The sequence below is a fragment of the Chlamydotis macqueenii genome, chromosome 4 (assembly GCF_036417535.1).
Source record: "Chlamydotis macqueenii isolate bChlMac1 chromosome 4, bChlMac1.mat, whole genome shotgun sequence".
Taxonomy (NCBI): Eukaryota; Metazoa; Chordata; class Aves; order Otidiformes; family Otididae; genus Chlamydotis; species Chlamydotis macqueenii.
Window position 1 is genome coordinate 57,143,197 of NC_141559.1, and position 16,095 is coordinate 57,159,291.

Below are 16,095 nucleotides of genomic sequence, written 5' to 3' on the forward strand. Positions count from 1 at the left end.
CAGCATTTACTTATTTCACCACCTCCGAAGTCCAGAACATGCTTGGTTTCCTGAGGGTACAAAGTTTCCTAGGTGTCTACACTTGCTATTTTAAGATCAAATACCTCTGCCTGTAAGGTAGACGTGAAATACTTCTGCCTCATTCAGGACTGAGTTTAACAGCATAAACTTAATTTACTCCTAACAACTGTCAGGATCCCTACCCTTAGCTCTTCATACCTAAATTGCAAAGACACATGAGCTCTGAGGCTAGGATTTCTGCTCTTCCACAGGGGTATACAAAAGCAGTCAGAAAATGAAGGGAGGTCTGCTCCCCAGCTTCCAGGACAGAGGGGCAACTCAGGATAGAGTCAGCTACTGATTGTGAGAGCAAAAGAAGGAGGGTGCCCTTCTTCCCCCAGTGCTATACATCACGATGTGAAAAAATCAAACCTTAAAACAAATAATGATATAAAAGGAGAAGAAACAGGAAGATAAAATTCACAGCTAACACAGAGCATTTTGTATGTAGAAGCACCTAGTCTCGCTCCTCTTTTCTGACACATTCTTTGTAAAACTGAACCAAGCACCATCCCTCCCCTTCACCTCAAAACCCACTATGTTAACTAGCACATTCTTCAGTGGCATCTGTGATGTAAGGCTGAGATTTTCAACACTGCCTAAATGATTAGTTAACAGAAATTAAGCATGTAATTCCCCTTTGAAAATTCTATCCTTATACTTTGCCCTCTAAGAGTTTACAAATCCCAAGAAATTAACTTTCAAGATTCACCACTTCCTTGTGAAAGCCACACCATTGCAAAATCCTGATGATTTGTGAGCAAATTTTGAAACTCTTTTATCCCATATAAAGGCATTATTCCCCAACAATCATCCATTCTGTGGCATCTTTACTTCTACAGAGAGCTGTGATTTTTTTTGCATACTTGATGAAAACACAGCTTTCACCAGTTTAGAAGACAGATCAGCATATTAATGTGTTAGTGGAGCCATTCAGTGTGTCATTCTCTCAGCAAAGTTCATAAGTACTAGAAGTGAAACAACAAATCAGTTCTTCAGAGTATACTGCTGACAATATTTATTTTTTCATATTTTTCCTGTCTTTGGAGCAACCTGAAAATGTTTTAATATAAGCAACTTATCTCATGAGTGGTTTTTGTAAGCAGGAAGAAATACACAGGTACAATAAACCTACTAGTAAACAAATTCATAGCACATGCATTTCAGAATATATGTTTTATTGGAGTCTAAAAGAAATGTTGCCATAAATCTTAAAATTAGAATGAGGTCTAAAATCTAGATCTTATTTACCACTATCATTCTTATTTTCAATGGACTTGCTTACACACAATAAAAATGTATTTGTAAAAGGAAGTGAAACTAAGAATCTCCAAGAAATTATGAATATGTATCGATGTGGTATTCGACTCTTTGGTATCACAGAGCATTTGAAATCGAGTATCCTGGAAGCAAAGGAATGTAGAGGTGAGAATGGGCAAGATCACACTTAATTGTTTATTCCAGCTCCAAACACATGCACCCCAGGGCTGTTTCAGTAGAAGGTGTAAACACTGCCCTGAGAATTAATGGGAGGCGTGAAGTGTGAAGTTTGATGTCTGGAATATTCTGATCTCATTTATTGCAGAAGTTGCACAGTCATATACGACCTGGGCAGCTGCACTCTTCTAAATCCTACACTCCCCTATACTTAGAAGATCCTGGCCAGATAATTTAAACTAAACTACTCACAGCTGTCTATAGGTTCTGTATTCCTCACTATTGGTTTTTCTGCTTCAGACAACTGGAGATGTCTGATCCATGGAAGCACTGAAAATTTGCAACTTAAGTTAAAGGGTAATGAGATTGTGCTCTAGGGAAATATAGAGCTAGAAATCAGCAACATATTTGGGAAAAATAGTCTTTTCAAAGTGATATACAAAAGGACTCATCTCTTCTGACATCTGTGTGACTGAAATCCTCTGTGAAGAACTTGGGATCATAGGGAAGACACAGTCATTGCTACCCCTGATGTTAGTGATGTGAGCTGTTGAAACACCTATGAGGATGCAGGATTTATGCACTATCAAGCAAAAAAAAAAAAAAAAAGCAAGAAATATGCATTTGATAAGGATATAAAATGGTTGTTCTTTCAGTGAACACCATGCATTTTTTGAAAGGAATGACAAGGAAGTCTTCTGGAAAACATTTTATAGATGATATCATTATAGCTATGTACTAAGGGATACCTACAAAGAAATAGGAACCAATTAGCTTTAAGTGGACAAAATACATTTTGTATTTTCTTGCTGTTGACTGATTATTTAAGATCCTCTTTTTTTTTCACATTAATATTCCATATGATAGTGTATTTCATTTAAATAGTTACCTTTTCCCCTGTAAATTTGATAAAGGAGAAGATTTTTGTAAAAAGCCTGCGGTATGGGGAGATTATGGATCATTTCTAAGGATTGCATTTCCTCATACTGACTGTTTCATACCTTTGAAATTTGAAATAACCTGAAGGTCCTCCAAAGACTTAAAAGCAGCTGCCCCAGCCAGAGCCAGGATACCAGCTCACATCTTTGAAGGCTATTTTTTACTCTGAGCTTAACATATAGGTTAGCCCTAAAGCTTTAAAATGTAATTGCAAAATTATTTCAGGCTTCTGGTTTTATTACGGATTTCTTAAAGGAATATTGTGCTAATAAACTGAACACAGTCAGCTGTAAAATTTCAGACAAAACAAATCATATTTTGGCTTTAGGGGCATACTGAACTACTGTGATAATACATCATATGCCATATTGTAGGGAAAACAGCCAGAAAGCATGGCTTAAAAACTAATGCAAGATCATTAAAGATCTTTAAAAAATAAAATTAATCTTTTTCTTTATTCTTATTTTTAAGAGTCTTGTTGTTTTCCTACATGGAGCAAGGCCAACATACCACAAACATTAAGGTTTTTTTTTTTTGTCAGCTGGCTAAACAAATCCTGCATCTAAATTAATGAGGGCATCAGCCAGCTAGCCTATTTCTGTTTCTGAGCACTGATAACATGCCGTAAGACAGTTCACCAAAATAAGCCTTCTTGCAGGTTTTCACCACCCCAGGTGCTATTAGGAGCAAATAACTTAGAAGTACACACATTAAAAATACAGAGACGTAAAAAGTGCATACCTTAGTCCTAGTTGAATTGAGTGGACCTTGCTGTGTCTGTTTATATGTACTCACATACACAAGCACATAGGGATGTATGGGTGTGTGATTTATCTGCAGAAGTACACAAGCATAAAGAAAATTCATCCAGCTAATCAAAATGGCTAGCATTTGCCTAGCTTGAAACTATGACATCTCACAATAAAGCACAAAATCTTTACATATTTTGAGGATTCTCTGGGTTACGGTGCTACTAGGAAGACTCTCTTCTGTTAGGCGTTTTACACATGCAATAGTACTCATGATTTCTTACAATCTAAATACACAAAGCAAACAGGTGATGGATTAGCAAGACTGGAAGACTCATTACACAGAACAGATCAATGTCAAGTTTGGGGAACCGAATTTAAGTTTCTTGCCTCTATTACCACTGTTTCTTTGCCTCTTATATTCTCTTTATGCTGCCTTATATTATCACAGGAAAGCTTATAGCTTTTGCTAAGAAATTGCATAGCAGAAAAAAAAACATGTTCAATTTTTGGGGAGCTGCTAGCACGATCTGCATTTGTAACACGGCGATTTTGTTTTCTGTTTGTAGGTCATTACAAAGGATGTCAATACCAGACACTTCAGACCCATTGCAGTGTAAATAGCTTAAAGCTAGAAGACTTACTAATCTGATATAAAAAATGAAGAAAGAAATAATCAGAAGAAAGGAACAATAGAGAACATACACAGAAATGTCTACTGTAGCAGTACAGGAGCTAGAGAGGGCTGTTATGAAAGAGGAAACTGTGCTATTGTTGACTGTATCCTCTTCTTCAGCACACATATGCACAAACTTGGTGCAACTTTTATTAAAGAACCCACCCAACATTTGGAAGGTTTGGAATTCAAACCTTCTTCCTAGAAAGCCTCAATCCAGCCTCCATCCAACAATACTTCAGGGGACAATTCTGTGATTTGGTAGGCAAAGTCTCATTTGCTACCCACTCCTTAGGAAACAGCTATCCTCCTCATCATATCACTCATCCTAGTCCAAGTCAAAATGTTGTGAGCACGTTTCTCTTTCACTATTGAATATAGTCCATAAAATACACAATAAGGGGAAAAAAACAGTAATTTTGATCACACAGAAGTCAAATAAATCATATATCCAAGACTTAAAAACAAGTAAGCAAACATGCACTGAGTCAAATCCTTATCTCTGATATAGGAGGAGGAGGTAAAGACGCACTTTACTCCCACTCTAACAGACACTGAAACAGTTTACTGAGAAGTCCCAAGGACTATGAGGACAACTCATAAGTGAGCTGTGCTATTTTATAATGATACAAATCTCCCCTTAGACAACACATGGAAGAACTAAGGTGATCCTTATTTATTACTCTTGGCATACATTTATAGAAAAACTCTTAAAAATGCCAAAATTACACATTAATTAAACAAGAGTGAAAAAGAAATAAAAACTAATCAAGAAGTATTCACTGGCAATAACCGTCAAATATTTGTAAGTGCCAAATGTTAGGCGATTTCTTTCCAGATGACTTTTTAAACTAATGAGTATCAAAATGTCACGCTGTCCTCAGAAATGTAAGGTGTCCTCAGTTAGCCAGTCAGAAAATTGCTATGTCAGTTTGGATGACCAGTTTCTCTGGAAAATGAAGGAATTGTCCACCAAGCAGAAACAGCAAATCTCCAATGAGTAGATTTCATGCCTCTTTGGTTTAACACCATGCATCTCATTCTTTTGACTATAATTTCTGTCTAACTAGCAAATAAAAAAATTTATGTGAATGCTTCAATAAACCAAAGTTTATAATAAATACAATATTAATGAAATAAATCCTAATCAACATTACAAATATATGAGTGAAGTCTAGTATAAAAATTATATTAATTTCGTTCCACACTTGGAAGTATAAAAGAAGATATTTGTTTATCTTTGTCTTCCACTAGTTCACAAGCTGCTGATAAAATACATTCTACTTCCCTGTTTGTTTCCCATCTAGTTTTTCCGTAAAGTTTGAAAATCAAATAAAACTTTGATTGTTTATGCTATCCTATGTGAAACCAAATATTAAAACTAGCTATGACAGTATAGATATATCTTTACAAAACACTTTTTAGACTCTGCCATTTCAGTTCTAGAAAACACTTCTTTCCCACAAGGATAGAAATTTACTATTGGTAAATAGAATTTACTATTGGTCTCCTTTACCTTTTGATAATCATTAATGACAGCTTCAGGGCAGAAAATAGCAGATATAGCAAGTCAGTGACTATTATGACCATTTCTTAAGAAGTGCAGTGGTAAAAGGCTATATTTTCTTTCATAAAGACCTTTGAAAACATGAAGGTCATTCTTTACAATGACCATATCCTTTTTCATCTCTAGATATAAAGTCAATAAGGTAGTATTCTAGACAAGCAAAATTGGAAATATCTTATTCAATGCTTGAATAAATAACTCATCTTAAACTCTTTCTTCTACTACCATTTAAAAAATCTTTACAAAACTGCTTTTACAGTGCAGTGCCTAGTATCAGCTTACTAAATTCTTGCCAGTGCTTCTGATAACCAGGATAAAATATTACTATTTAATGTTTGTGGACATAAAAATATAAATTCAACTTTTGTTTACTCCACTAAGTACTTCAGGGAGTTAATTTCTGGCACCGTGTTCAAGCTGTTGCATTGAAACTCTTGAAGAGAGTAACTGAGGTAGACCAATTAAGGGAATAAACCGTTAATTTTCAACACCAGTAAATTCCAGCAAAAGAGTAGGTTTGCTTAATGATTCATTGACTCCCAAAATATGCAACAAAAGACTTTATACTAGCAGTAAGACCCAAGGTAAAGAATAGAGTCTTGAGGGTTAGGCTTAAAATACAGCTTCCACAGACAATAAACTGTATTACAGATGAAGGTGTATGATTTACCCATTTATATACATCGAATGACAGACTTGGGTACTGGAAAATTACAAAAAAGGGTGATGTGGTTTGGGTTGGTTTGGCAGGAGTTGGGGAGGGAGTTTCTATGCATTGTAGCTTTTGGTTATGAAAGATGCCCAATGTCAAGTGGAACAATGTGAAGTAGGCCACAGTTCAAACGCAAGCATATATAAAATTATGTTTCTGGGGTTTATATTTACCAGGTGCAACAGATTTCTGTTATCATAGGTTTACAATTCTACGTTGCATTATCAAACTGAAAGTGGTCTTAAGGGATCACAGAGATTATCAATCTGCCCAATGAAAAATGAGTTGCTCCATTCCTAACAGATACCTCTCTCATTCAATTGATGGGAAATTCACAGCCTTCCCAGGTAGTGACTTTTTTTCCTGACTGGAAATACTTCTACCGTCTAATCTGAATTCTTCATGCTGGAATTTATGCCTACTGCTTCTTGTCATATCCATTAAGAACAGAGAAAGTGATCCTTGTTTTCTTCTTTGTAACAGCTTTTCATGTATTTAAAAATTGATGTCTTTTCTCTTCTATAGGTTAAAAATATCACAAATACGTTCAATCTGTCCTCCTACAGCAAGGTTATGGGTTGGTTTTTTTTTTGTTTTTTTGTGATGGAGTTTTGTATATGTATTTGTTTGGGTTTTTTTTTTAACAAACAAACAAAAAAAACACTTTGAGCCATTCTTGCTTCTCTCATTTGGACTATTTCAAATTGATTCAACCCTTTGTTGAAGTGAGTTGACCAAATGGGGCACAGCATTCTAGCTGAGCAGTCTTTTATACTGCTATCCATTGTGTAACACCTTTTTGTTGTACACATATAAACCACAACTCAGGGTTTATATGTATAAAATAATGTACCTATCTAATTAGAAGAGTTATTCACAAATGGGACATTAAAAAATGCATCACAGCCATTCTACTCAACAATAATAAAAATAATGAATAGAAAAGCATTATTTAATGGCTCCTCAGGGATACACAGTTTAGTTCCTGAATCTCACAGAAACAGCAAAGTGTGCTGCAAACTGCAAAATGGCTTCTTCAATACAGCCCCTAGCACATTTAACTACTGCTTCTCCAGCTTCTGAAATAAATACCCTGAGGATAGATACTGATATTCTTTCCTTGAGGAAACAGTTCATCCAAAGTAGAAGTTATTCATCTCTTTTGTTCCTATCAGGAAAATTACAATAATCCTACTTGAAATAATCCTCTGCTTAGGAACTTCCAACATTTAATGCAGTCACAGTATGTGCTTAAAGACCACGGATTGTCTAAGGCTCTTCCCATTTGACTGAGACTGTACACCATGCCAAGCCATAAAAAGCAGACCTCTACTTTTTCATGTCACGTACATGTGGTGAATTTTCTTCACTCTGCTAGCACTAAGACTGAAGTGGTCCTACCATTACATCAGTTCATCTTGCAGTCTACATTAGTGACAGATTTTACAATCTTATGATAAACCTTCCATATGGATCATGAGCTGGAGTCAGCCCTAAAAATAAGGGAACTTTAAAAAGCTTCTTCATGGCAGCCACCCCCACTATGTGCCAAGTGCATTTCTTCACATACAGAACAAGGAAGATCAAATACAACAGCTTATAAGGATGAGCTCTGCTTGTTTACATTGTTTGTTATCATATCTTTGCTTAAACACATCAAGCTTGCCTGGAAAGCTCAAGCCTTTGGCTCAGTAGGGACAGGAAAAAATTAACTGTCTGTACATATCCTTCATAGGACATTAATAAATGGATGAAACCAAGACTTATGAAGCATATGCATCATATTTGCTTAAAAGTTGCATGAAACCCTGTTGTCACAGCATGTCACAGCATGTCACAAATAGAGCCACATCCTACTGATATGTGTCACAAGAGATCAAAGTGAAAAAGTTTATTTCACAATTCAAGGTCAACTTTACTCCCCTGCTGAAGTCTTCAGTCTGTCTCAGAAAAGGTCATCTCTGACTCACAGCTGTAAAGATTTCTCAAAGCAGTGAGCTGTTGATAGTTCAACCCCCAGAGGACACAAGGAAATAGCATAATTCTGTCACTAATTCAGTCGTATCCTCTAGGGTAAGCAGAGGATAAATATGAAGGAGGAAAACTTGGTTTGGATACTCAGACACTAGATTTGAAAGAGCTCTGAGCTGGGGAATGAAAACTGACTCAGAATGTTACACTATGGAAGATACACTCATGTATCTGAATGCTCAGATAATAATCAGAATATTATCAGGAGATAATATTTTTATACCTTTTGTCAAGTATTCAATATAGAATACTGGCAGTTTGTAAGAAACATGAATTATTAATTAGTGACACAGACTGTTTTTACTCTCACTTTTGTCAACATAAATCTGCTGTGGTCCTCATTAAGAAACTTAACCTCGTAACACCACGGTAAGATCAGTCCAAACAAGAAACAATTCAGCACTTGAGTCTTTAAGTTAATGGTAGGTTTATTGCAACTACAAAAATAAAGCCATGTAGGCATATATGCAAATCCCACTGGTCTAAATTAAAAGTGCTTGCTTGTATCTCTCTGCATCTAAGTCTCTCCATCTGTGAAATTAGGAATTAGCTCTCTACCTGTTTCATATAAACTGTGTGGAGTTAGAAAGGTCCAAACCTATTATATCAGTAGTTCCAGCTTACATTATTTTTTTTCACTAATGCCATTACTTGCACAATATTTAAGTTTAAACAAAATGTATAGTATTATGCACATTTTACTTGTGCATAAGGGTCGTGACCACACATCCTCAGTCTCTGGCTCAAGGTCACCCTTAGAAAATACCTAGCTAGATGCAGCCTAAGGCAATGATTCAAATGAAAAAACATAGGCAAAATTTCATCCCATACAACTGAATTAAAAACTCTCCCTGCTTTTCTTCAATCAATCTTTTGGAAGGGAGACGTGAACTTAACCAACACATCATTATCATTCAGAGAGTAATGCCTTCAGGAAGACTCATCCAGCCCCATATTAGCATGTATTACTTCTTCAGTTAACTTCTCTTGCCCTTAGTCTCAAAACCTCATAATACTGAGCATTCCTTTTAAAGCCTCACTCCAAACAACATATCAGACTTTCACCGCTTCATCTCTAATACCAGATTAGTTGATAACCACCACACATGCTAAAGCTTCACTTCCACCAAGCTTAATTTCACCTAGATGCCCACCCTGCCCCTCCAAACTACAGGCTCTGAAACTAGCTGACACTTTTTCAACCCCTACTATGAAAAAAACTCCAAGCACACCTGTTAAAGCATGGTTAAGACCCATTTCTGGTACTCTTAAAGGTACAGGTCTTGTAGTCCACCAAGTCAACTTCCCAGGCTGTTCTGATGGTGCATTGTGTAGCTAGAACACACTTAGTTCTAGATAAAAGATTTAAAATTGAATTAGAAAACAAAATCTGTAAAATATGCATACACACGCCCTACCACTGTTCTACTGTAGTGCAAGTAGTCCTGTGTCAAGGAAATCAAGAAAAGTGAATGTGCTTTAAAAAGATTCTTGTGATAGAACCCTTTCTTTTGTTTAAATATTCATGTAGGCACCACCAAAGAAAAAGTTGGAGCTGTAAGCAGCCTGAAGTCAGTGAGAGACTCACCAGAGCTGAAATTACACAGCGTTACAAAAAGGGAAGGAAGAAGGATGAGAAATGCAGGAAGATCTCTGAACAAGTATCTGTTAAGTGTTGCAATATACCATGCGTTAGACAAAGCCGAGATAAAATTGCTACAGAAAACAAGCTGCTCCTAAAAATTTATCACTGTGGAATGGTAGCAGAGTGTCATTACATTCGGTACAGAAGCAGAGACCTGATTTTGAATGCCTCGTAGTGACTGCTCCCACCAATGTCTGTGCACTGGCACAATCCTCATCACCTCCCCAGTCCAAAGAAGAGAAAGGGGCTGATCTGAGGATGGCCATGTCAACATGCGCTTCACCTTTCATGAAGTCAGCAGTGAGCTCTCCGCATACCATCCCCATTTGCCATCTTGTTTAGGAAAGCCTTTGGCCTGGATTTTAAGTCGAATTCTCATACAGAGTTTAGTAGTTATTTAGCACTCAGGACCTGGGGAAGAGCATGAATTTTCCTGCAGTCATCAGTAGTAATGGCAAACACCAACGGCCCAGGGGATACATTTAGATGATCCACAGCCTCCTAAGGTTTAACTGCATCACTGAACCTTTTCTGTTTCTGCTTTCTACAGTTTTCTCAAGTGATGTGTGTCTTGGATTGAGACTATAATCCCATTTTCTGAAAGGGATGGGGAAAAGGGCATGTGTCTGTTCTCTGTATAGCAACAGAAAAGACCCAAGCCCAAACTGAGCAAGCTAAATGGCAGGTTTCATCTGAGACAGGACTACCATGTCCCAGGGAAACACAGCACTAAACTAAAAAATAATAAAAAAGAAATAAGAAGTAAAGAATCTATGAGCAAGTGCACTGGCAACACTGGAGAAGCTGTCGTTACTGTTTCTTGGATTTACTTTTCTGTGCTACACTGTGCAGTCCTGGCTAATCTGAAACTGCAAATACCCTGAGTCTGGGGTCCCCAGACTGCTCATTCAGTCTAATACTCAATAAAAATGGTCACCAGTGCAGCTATTAGTAAGAGTAAATAACATGCTGCCTGTGGATTTTTCCAATTGCTGACTGGTAATTGTCAGAGCTATTAACGCGTTCAGTGCCAGGGATGCTTCCCCTGAAGAACATATTATTTGTACTACGAGGATAACTTACTTTATTTTTCCCTTACAGCCTGAGCTAGAGTTTAGTCCAAAATGTCTGCTGCAGGAAAAAAAAAGAAGAGACTCAAACATTGAATAGAAGTAGGAGATAACCTTCTTTCTACATATGTAGTTTTAATTTAGATTTAGGAATATATGTTCTAAAGTATTCTTATGTGCATTGGTATCATTACCAGCAAAAATAATATTGCAGTTATAAATTCATTATAGCTGCTTTCTTGCATTGCCCACTCTGTCTCTTATGGGAGATGCACAGGATTTTTCTTTAAGTTTCTATGGAAGTTTCCAAATAAACACAAGTTGCTGAAGATGAACTTCCAGAACACTGGACTCAGTATTCTTTAATTAGGACATAGAGAAATTTGTGATGATGTGGGATCATCAGGTTCTCTCTCAAACATTCCCTCTTTCAAGAGAGCAGCAAGAAGTGGGATAGAACAAAATTTCAAAGTTTTTCATACTCCAGGTTTGGCAATATTTGAAGAGTTTGAAAATCGTTTTAATGTCCAATTAAGATAACTCATGGGCATTTGGAGAAAGGGAATGAAGCTAACTGGAAATCCTGAATATATGTTAGTTCTACTTCTACCTCCTTTTCACAAGGGTAACCATTTCACATTTAAAAATTCACACTAAGATTTCAACAGCGTATATTTTATCTGTATTTTTAAGCCCCAAAATATCAATATAGATAACTGAAAACACGTTTTAAAAAATCTAAGTTTTTAATTTTTTTCTCAAAACATACTTATTAATATGAAAATATTCGATTAGGAAATCATAACTTTCATATGAAAATTAGTTTAATTGAAAAATGCCTATTCCAATCCAGAATTAGAACTAAGTCTACCTAAGGAAAATTACACTTTACCACTCACCATTTCTTACTAGAGGACAAGAAATCAGTACAAGGCTTGTGGGAGGACACTTTCTGAAAATCATATCACCTAAAATGTGACTCTGCTCACTGCTGTTGCTGCACTGAAGCCTAAACTGATGGGTCAAGTACAAGAGCAGAAGGGGGAATCTTTTCAAATTGGAATAAGTTTGATGGTAAAACTACGCTGTTTCACCAGCATACTCACACAGGTATATGAAGACATTGTTGCAAAGAAGATAGACCTTCTCCTGATAAAAGACCACTTTTGGCATTATTGTATCAACAGGAACAAAAACAGCTAGCAAGAGATTTGTTCTGACCACGTGACTGAACAACTGTTACAGCTTTTACCAATGCATCTACATCAACTTTGAGGAGTGGGCTTTTTTGAACTCTCCTAACAGATATCAAGAGAGCAGATCTGAGTTTTAGTGTAGCCCTGACCAGAATAAAAATAATGGCAGTGTTTTTGTTCATTCTATAATGGGGAAAAATTTTTGCTGTGACTGTCAACTTCACAACACAGTTACATGTAAATGAACCCAGGCATAATTAAAGACACAATAAGATGAAGCATAATCTACAGCACAGAGCATCAACCTCTCATGTAAGACTGTAAGTATTTCAAAGGAACGTTAAAAGCTTTGTCTTAGTAACTTAAATTGCTGAAAAGCCATATCTGTATAAAGTACTTCTAAATCATGTTCAGAAATCTCAGTCTCTGAAAGACTACTGCTGAAATACTAGGGAGCAACAAAGTGGTAGTTTAACGGGTACATATATTTACATGCTTAGGCCTTTTATCAGCATCTGAAAATAGTGAGAAATCATAAAGAAAGGACTGAAAGATAACCCCCACTTTATTTCGTTTTCTCTGGGCAAAGGTGAGGTTTGTCAAGTCTCGTTGCACTCAGGAAAACTCAAGGACTGTTTTTTTCCTGGCACATGCATTGCAACAAGAACCATGAGGAGATGCTGCTATATGGATGATATGGATTGATGAATAATGGGGGCCACGTGTGCAGCTCTCAGGAGAACTGGGTGCTATTCTCAGCTCTTCCATTAACCTGCTTTATGGTGCTGGCCAAGTGATTTAACTTCTTTTTGTTTCCATTTCCCCTTTGCCTGTCTTATTGATTTAGATTACAAGCATTTTATTCAGGGATAGGCTTTTACTATTGTCTGTACATTTCTTTACTAAAAAGACTTTCAATTCCAGGCTGTGTCTCTAGGCACAGTTAATATTCAATATTGTCTTGAACATTAACTTTGAGAAGCAGATGTCCACTACAGACCTGGAGGGTGACCACTGGACCAAGAAGGCATGAACCCATTTCCTGCAAATAGCATCTGTTTCCTTTCTATGCAACTAATTTAGGACCTAGGTGGACGATGGGCTTCCCAAAGTATTCCCTGCCTTATGTGATCTATCCCAGCCATAATACACCTTTTGTCTTTCAGGGCTGCCCACCACCTAACATGTGTCAGTCCCTATTCTGACACCACATTTACTATGTTTTCTCAGCCAATTAACAACACAAACCTGAGTATCCATGTCAAAAACAGGTACTGGAGTTATAATTCAAGATTCAGCGAGAGGCGGCTTCTTCATCAGCCATTATCTACTTGGTTTTTTTGGGAAGGAAGAAACAAGCTGCTACGAACAGTAGACCCTTTCACCCTTTTTCTCAGCCACTCGAATGGCTTGGACACTGAGGCAGATACACATATAGGTCCAGGTTTCAGGGGTTTACCATGTACCCCAGGATGAGACTGCAGTGTTTGGCAGAACTTGAAGCTGTATCACAGGCTCCCTCTCTCAAAAAAAAAAATCTTATGCTACTTGAACCACCAACTCATTTGCCAGAAAGTGCCAGTTTCTGTCTCTAATCTGGAGGCTGTTACTTGCTTTTAACTGTGCCTTGAGTTACTTTAACTTAGTCTGTAATTCATGCAGGCTATGAAGAAGTACAAGCATAAACAGTGCTTGAGATCACACCTCGGCTCTTCCAGTAAAAGCATTGCTCCAAAATGGAGCTAAGGTGTAAACTAATGGGATGTGCAGTGGAAAAGTGGAGGACCCTAGTAAAAGAAACAAGATCACCTCTAACATGTCAGGAAAGGAATTCAGAGAGAAAAAAAAAAAAGTTGTTTGGATTTCAACTTGTAGACCTGGAAAATAGTATGGTTCCAAATATGTTCACCTATAAAAGGATATCAGGAAAAACAGTTCCTATACTCACAGCAGAGCATTAATACCTGAGGTAGTTAATGAAATCTTAAACACCATTGCATAGCTTGGAAAAATGTAATTGCTATGACAATACATTATTTTTAAAGCGTGAATTATCATTAAATATGTGAAGATGACATCAGAGCTAGGGATTTTTTCTTCCCTGAAAATTAAGTGAATATTTAATATTTGAATAAATTTTCTGAGACAACACACTAAATTTTGTTGGTGGTTATTATTAAAAAGGTATAAAAATAAGTGATGGGCTAATAAATGTAACTATTCATTATAAATGAGACAGCTTTTTTTTTTGTGACAATAATACACACACATATGCAACATAGCATTCTCCTTACATTTTAGGGGCCATTGAATGCATTTAAAAGGCAACAAATTGCTACAGAATAAAGCAGCTGTTATGTGTCTGTTTGGATGTGTTTCTGGAATGACAAACAAAAAAAAAAGCTGAGCTCAAAAGCCCTTTGTTTCTAATAATGGAATGTTCCTGAAATAAGTCCTCAATGGTGAGGCAAAAGAGGGAAAGATCTAGTTCCAAAACATGTATGCAGATTATGTGACACAGGTACAAAACCTTGCTTAGGAAGAGCATAACAGTTCTGACTCTTCACTGTTTTACCTGTGCTGTGAGCATTTGCAGCTACAGAACAAAGGTGTAAGGAATACTATTTTATTTTTCTGCTAGTCACTCAACTTTGTAATCAGTCTGCACACGTTCAAACTGGTAGAGAATTGCTTCCATGAAGAACGTGGCAGTGTGCTAAATGAAAGACTAAGAAATGCAGCCTTGGCAGAGTTTATCGACTGACAGGCTGAAACCCTTGCCTGCCTGAATGACAACACTTTCACCACTTTAAGACAAGGTTCCTTGCACAGATGTTAGTACCAGAATTGTTATTAAGATTCTCTCCTGTGATACAAAGCAGAAGTAGTGATAGACTGTCGTCCTGCAATTCCTGAGCTGTAATTCAACTGGAGTAAACTGTTTAAAAGAAATCTTATATTAAATTATTCAGATGATTGATTTGTTGCCCTTTGAGATAAATACTAGAGAAAACAAAAAGTTCGCATTTTGTCAAAGAAAATCGTTGCTGTTTGAAGACAATGGATATAGTTTCAAGAGTATTTAAGAGAAGAGGGAACTAAAGTTTTATTAATTTACGCATGGAAGTCACACAGGAACACTTGAAAGTATAATTTAATAGCCAATTAGGACATAATACAGAATCTTTTCCCCTAGTTCCTGCCGAGAGGTTGTTGATGTTGTCATGTGCATAACTTAATATATAGAATCAATTCCAATAAGATGAATTGGTGTACTCATTCAGGTTTTCAACTTGTTTATGTGTCCTTTGACAACTACAAAATAAACATCTGCATATAAAATAGTTACAATCTTCTGCAAGTCTATGTTCTAATTACTTACGTGACTCATTACAGCGTGGTGACAGTGTCAAGTTTTATCAACGAACGTCAAATTCCTTGAATCATGGCTGATTCATGCAGTCTTAAGCAGCTTGGTTGAGGTAATCCAATATGAGATGGAACCTGACACAGTGTCAGAAATGTCCTTATTTTTATCTACACATTACTTTATGAATCCAAGTAGTAGTTCCTATTTTAGATTTATATTATGTTGAAGTTCTCATTTGTGATAACAGGAAAGATTGCAATTTCGTTGTTTGTTATGAATCCAATATAAACCAATGAAAGAATTAAGATGTTTGGATTTACACTGGCACAAATGAGGTGACTGATCCTGGACAGAGAAAATTCCTACTGTTAGTTACACAATGTTACAAAATTTTAGATCCATATGAGTGGAGAAATCACCATGTAATTCTTCACTGTATTTCTGCAATACTTTGAACAGATTAAATTACAGCAACACAAGCTAAGATCAAAATTTTAAAATATTTTAAACTATGTTTTTCAAAAATAAGCGTTTATAAAAATAAAATAGTCAAGATATAGTGATTTATAGTAATGGCTTCATCAAGGAACCAAAAAGACAGCTTTAATAGCTATATGAAAGGTATTTTTATAACTTTTTGAAG